This window comes from Cherax quadricarinatus, unplaced genomic scaffold (assembly GCF_038502225.1).
Source record: "Cherax quadricarinatus isolate ZL_2023a unplaced genomic scaffold, ASM3850222v1 Contig253, whole genome shotgun sequence".
In the NCBI taxonomy this organism is placed as follows: domain Eukaryota; kingdom Metazoa; phylum Arthropoda; class Malacostraca; order Decapoda; family Parastacidae; genus Cherax; species Cherax quadricarinatus.
The window spans coordinates 231246-237245 of record NW_027195279.1 but is presented as its reverse complement, the minus strand read 5'-3'; positions in this window follow the sequence as shown (position 1 = coordinate 237245).

Sequence of the window (6000 nt, the reverse complement as noted above, 5' to 3'; positions counted from 1 at the left end):
AAAGCTACAAACTTCTGGCCTTATACGTACTTGGGGAGTTTGTTCCACTCACCCCAAAACTCTATTCCCAAAACCAGTACTTTCCTTTTCCCCTCCAATCTGAATTTTTCCAACAAAAAACCATTGCTGGAGTCCTGTCTAGGCTGATATTTTCAGACACATTTACATCCCCTTTATTTTTTCCTGTTTTCCACTTATAAACCTCAATCATATCCCCTGATTCTACGTCTTTCAGGGGTAAAGGCCCAGTCTATCCTCTGGGGAAAGGGTTTCTGATCATGGATCATCTTTTTCTCCCCCTTTTTGTACTTTTTCCAGAAATTTATCCATTCTTTCGTGAAAAAACTGTCAGCATAATCTAAATGAGGCCAAACCCAAGGATGTATAGAGTTGAAAAAAACAACCTGGGGACCCCTTTTTTACTTCGATAGGGAAAAGGATTCTATTAGCTTTTTTGGAACATTATGCACTGTTTCTTGTTTCAGATTACTGCAAACAGAACCCCCAAATCTTTTTCGCAATCCAAATTAAGATCTACATTATTTAGTTTATATGTGGCATGGTTATTGCCCTGTCAACATTTGTTTTGATTTTCTTTTTAAAACTGCATCTGCCATTCCCCCCCTGCATCGTTTTTCCAAATCTTCCTGGAGTGCTCAATGCCTCTCAGAATAATTGACGGCCTATTTTGTGTCATCGGCAAACTTCCCGGCCTTTTTCCCCCTCATTTTGTCGTTTATGTAGATTGTAACAGCGGGGGGGCCCAAAACACTGCCCCTGGGAACACCGCTCTGACCTTCCCACCTGATTTCTCCCCATTTATCAAACTCTCTGCCTATTTGTCAACCATGCCTCTATCCGGGAAAAAAATTTCTCCCCCCTTTTCCCATTGTTTTAATTTTCCTCAAAGTCTCTGATGGGACCCTTAAAAAAGCCTTACTGTCCATAAAACACAATATCATATTCATTCCCAGCTACCTCCTCAAATCCTTAGTGAAAAAAGTTAATAAATTCGTAAGGAAACCTTTGAAAAAATGCTGAGATTCGTTGATTAATTTTGTTTTTCGGGGCGAACTGCCTCCAATTATTGTTTCCCCAAAATTTTCCCCACATGGGGGTTAATTGGTTATGTTCAAAGAAAGGACCTGTCACCGTTTTGAAAATGGGATCACATTTCCTTTTTCCCTTATCGGCACCATGCCAGTTTGTGTGATATTTAAAAAGTTGAAAGGTGTGTCTCCTCTTTCCCTTTAAAACCCCTTTGCATAATTCATCAGGGCCTGGGATTTGTTAGGTTTTAATTTATCTATTTGCCTAAGGCCCATGTCATTGTGACCCTAATCGTACAGTTTATTATCCCCTTTCTAATAATTTATCATTACTAAATATGCTGTATCCTCCTGTGTAAAAACTGAGAGGAAAATGTGTTAAAAATTCTACACATTTTTTATCATTTCAGTGAGCTGACCGGGGAACTTTAGTGGGCCTATTTGTCCTTGATCTTACTTCTGATACCTGAAAAATCCTTTTGGGGTTGCTTTGATTTCTTGCAACTTTAACCTCAAATCTCTTTTTTCTTTTCTAATTCCCTTTTTATTTTCTCTTTAACTGAATATATCGATTTCTTAATTCCCCTCCTCTTTTGATTTTCCTATATATGCCTCTCTTTTGACCAATCAGATTTTTAACATTTTCATCCATTTAGGGTCATTTTTTTGATCGTTTTCCTTTTTTAAATAATTTTACTGAGAGCAGAACTATGCCCTGGAAAACATCATATCGGCAACCATCACCACCCCTGGCCCCAGTCAGGGCTTCCCTTTAGCCCCCCTGAATTTTTTAGTCCCATGAAATCAGCCAAGCGAAAATCAGGGAAGGGGCCGTTGCCATTTGGGAATTCATGATATGTTAAAACTGAGTGATTTTTATCACTCTCCCCCAAACCCTATTAACCTCAAGATTATTAATTGGGGTTTCCCCCTGGCAAAAACCAAGTCAAAGGTTATTTCCCCCATTTCTGTCACAAACTGTTTTAAAAAAAAATCCCGGATCGTATCAAAAAAGTCACCCGACTCTAAATTTCCTGTCAAATTGCTCCAGTAACTGTCATGGGTTTAAATCTCCCATTAGCACAACATTTTGATGTAGATGCCTTAATTTCGTCCCATAGAAGTTTACTGCCTTATCAAAATTTGGGGCCCTGTAAACACACCCAAAATTAGTTTTTTTGGCCCTCGAAGCTGTAACCAAACAGACAGTGGCTGGTTCTTTTAAAATCTTTCCCAAAAAAAATTTAAATTGTTCTGACATTCCCCTCCACCACCTTTTCCCTTTTACCCTGTCAGGGAAAATTTTTAGCCTTGTATGTGACATTCAAAGGGCATCTCTCTTCTTTTAGATTGAGCCAGGTCTCTTTTTAGCAAAATTCTATGTTTCCTGATTTTTTAATCTTAGCTCATCTATCTTATTTCTAACACTCCTGCATTGTATAGTAAACCTTAAAAGGGGCTAGTCCCCTTTCTGCCCCCTGCTGTCCCCCCTTTTTTTGCTGACCTGTTCTATTGTCTTTATTTATAACTTCATGCTGAATGCCATAATTTAATGTTTCCAACCCCAGTGTTGCAACCTGTTTTTCCCCCCCCACACCCCCTACCTCTATCTTCCATCAGTTTAAAACTAGGATTTCCCTGGCCTTTTAATAGTCGAAGTGCACCCCCTGCCCCAAAAGATGAACCCATCCCTTTCATACATATCATGTTTGCCATAAAAGTTTTCCAGTTGTCAATGAATGGGATTTCCTTGAGTATCTTCTAGAAATTTACACCAATTGCCTGACAAACCATTCATTTCCTACTCCCTTCAGGGAAAATCTCATATGTTGGGGTCCCCCCCTTGACTTAATAAATCTATAGCACCTGTACTTATCGCAGCTCTTTTCTCCTACCCTTCCCCAAAATTTTCCGCACTGGGGGCAGATAATGGGCTTGTTCCCATTCCCCACTGATATTATCAGTCTGTTGACAATGTCCCCCAAAACCAGCTCAGGGGAAACAACTCTATCTCCATCTTCTTTTCCATTACAAAAAGCATCAACATATCTTACCGGGGCACCAAACCCCAAAAAATCGCTTCCTTCTTTCGGGGGGAGTAGTACCCTTACCCACTGATAAAACATTCATCCTGGAGAACAGAGAAACGTTTCCTACCTTAATCTTCACTCTTTTTCCTTATTGGCGCCTCCCATTACTGTGAACAACTCGCCATTGTGCGGTGCTGGGTGCCCCTCACTGCTGGTACCCTTTTCCCTCCCCACCACAGCCTCCTCACGTGAAAACAGACTGCCTCACTGAAAAGCCTCTTTCCCCCACATCCCCAAACCCCTCACCTCTCCCCGGGCCCCATTGAGGGGCCCTTTTTCCCCCAATCTCCTCCTGGAGAAGCAAGACCTCCCCTTAAACTCTCCAACCTCATTTTTTAAAACACTGCAAAAAAGAAGCCATGCTTTGAAACTCCGTAACCCCCAAAAGCAGCCAGGTCTGTGACCTCAGGGACGACTGACCACAACACTGATAGTTGGCGAGTCGTAGTTCCCTTGAGTCTGATGTTGGCGAGTTGATGTTGGGAGTAATGATAGTTGGCGAGTACTGATTTTGGGTTTAGTCGTTTTGGCGGCATGGTTGGTTAGTCTGATTTTTTAAATACTGATGTTGGCGAGTCTGATGTTGGCGAGTAAGATGGTTAGGGGCTGATGGTTCCCCAGTAATGTTGAAGTTTGCTGATGGTTAGGGGGTTGTGGTTGGGGTCTGATGGTTGGCGGTATGATGGTTGGCGGTCTGATGGTTGGCGAGTAATGATGGTTGGCGGTCTGATTTAGAGTTGATGGTTGGGATCTGATGGTTGGAGTCTGATGGTTGGCAGTCTGATGGTTGGCGGTCTGATGGTTGGCGAGTCTGATGTTGGCTTGATCTGATTTTGGGGGAGTCGATGGTTGGCGGGATGATGGTTGGCGGGTACTGATAGTTGGCAGTCGATGGTTCGAGTCTGATGTTGGCGGGTGAGATGTTGGCTTGAGTCTGATTTTGGGTACTGATAGTTGGCTTGAGTACTGATAGTTGGCTTGAGTACTGATAGTTGTCTTGAGTGATGTATAGTGTGATTGAAGGTCATTCTTCTCCTGTGTCCAACAACGTGTGTGTTAATTTATGTATGTACTTATTGTTGACAATAGTTTCATAATATATATATATGTATTATGTCAGCAAAATTTGCTCTTATGTATGTACTTACTGCTCTCTATAGTGTTATACTATATGTATATGTATTATGTCTGTACAAGATTTCCTATCAATAAAATATAAAAATAAAATACCCTGGATGCCACACCAGTCCACTAACACCCAGGATGTGACCCACACCAGTCCACTAACACAGAGGATGTGGCCCACACCAGTCCACTAACACCCAGGATGTGGCCCACACCAGTCCACTAACACCCAGGATGTGGCCCACACCAGTCCACTAACACCCAGGATGTGGCCCACACCAGTCCACTAACACCCAGGATGTGACCCACACCAGTCCACTAACACCCAGGATGTGGCCCACACAAGTCCACTAACACCCAGGATGTGGCCCACACCAGTCCACTAACACCCAGGATGTGGCCCACACCAGTCCACTAACACCTAGGATGTGGCCCACACCAGTCCACTAACACCCAGGATGTGGCCCACACCAGTCCACTAACACCCAGGATGTGGCCCACACCAGTCCACTAACACCCAGGATGTGGCCCACACCAGTCCACTAACACCCAGGATGTGGCCCACACCAGTCCACTAACACCCAGGATGTGGCCCACACCAGTCCACTAACACCCAGGATATGGCCCACACCAGTCCACTAACACCCAGGATGTGGCTTACACCAGTCCATTAACACCCAGGATGTGGCCCACACCAGTCCACTAAGACCCAGTATGTGGCCCACACCAGTCCACTAACACCCAGGATGTGACCCACACCAGTACACTAAGACCCAGGATGTGGCCCACACCAGTCCACTAACACCCAGGATGTGGCCCACACCAGTCCACTAACACCCAGGATGTGACCCACACCAGTCCACTAAGATCCAGGATGTGGCCCACACCAGTCCACTAACACCCAGGATGTGGCCCACACCAGTCCACTAACACCCAGGATGTGACCCACACCAGTCCACTAAGACCCAGGATGTGACCCACACCAGTCCACTAACATCCAGGATTTGGCCCACACCAGTCCACTAACACCCAGGATGTGACCCCCACCAGTCCACTAACACCCAGGATGTGACTCACACCAGTCCACTAACACCCAGGATGTGACCCACACCAGTCCACTAACACCCAGGATGTGACCCACACCAGTCCACTAACACCCAGGATGTGACCCACACCAGTCCACTAACACCCAGGATGTGACCCACACCAGTCCACTAACACCAAAGATGTGCCCCACACCAGTCCACTAACACCCAGGATGTGACCCACACCAGTCCACTAACACCCAATATGTGACCCACACCAGTCCACTAACACCCAGGATGGCCCACACCAGTCCACTAACACCCAGGATGTGGCCCACACCAGTACACTAAGACCCAAGATGTGACCCACACTAGTCCACTAAGACCCAAGATGTGACCCACACCAGTCCACTAACACCCAGGATGTGGCCCACACCAGTCCACTAACACCCAGGATGTGACCCACACCAGTCCACTAACACCCAGGATGTGACCCACACCAGTCCACTAACATCCAGGATTTGGCCCACACCAGTCCACTAACACCCATGATGTGACCCACACCAGTCCACTAACACCCAGGATGTGACCCACACCAGTCCACTAAGACCCAGGATGTGACCCACACCAGTCCACTAACATCCAGGATTTGGCCCACACCAGTCCACTAACACCCAGGATGTGACCCACACCAGTCCACTAACACCCAGG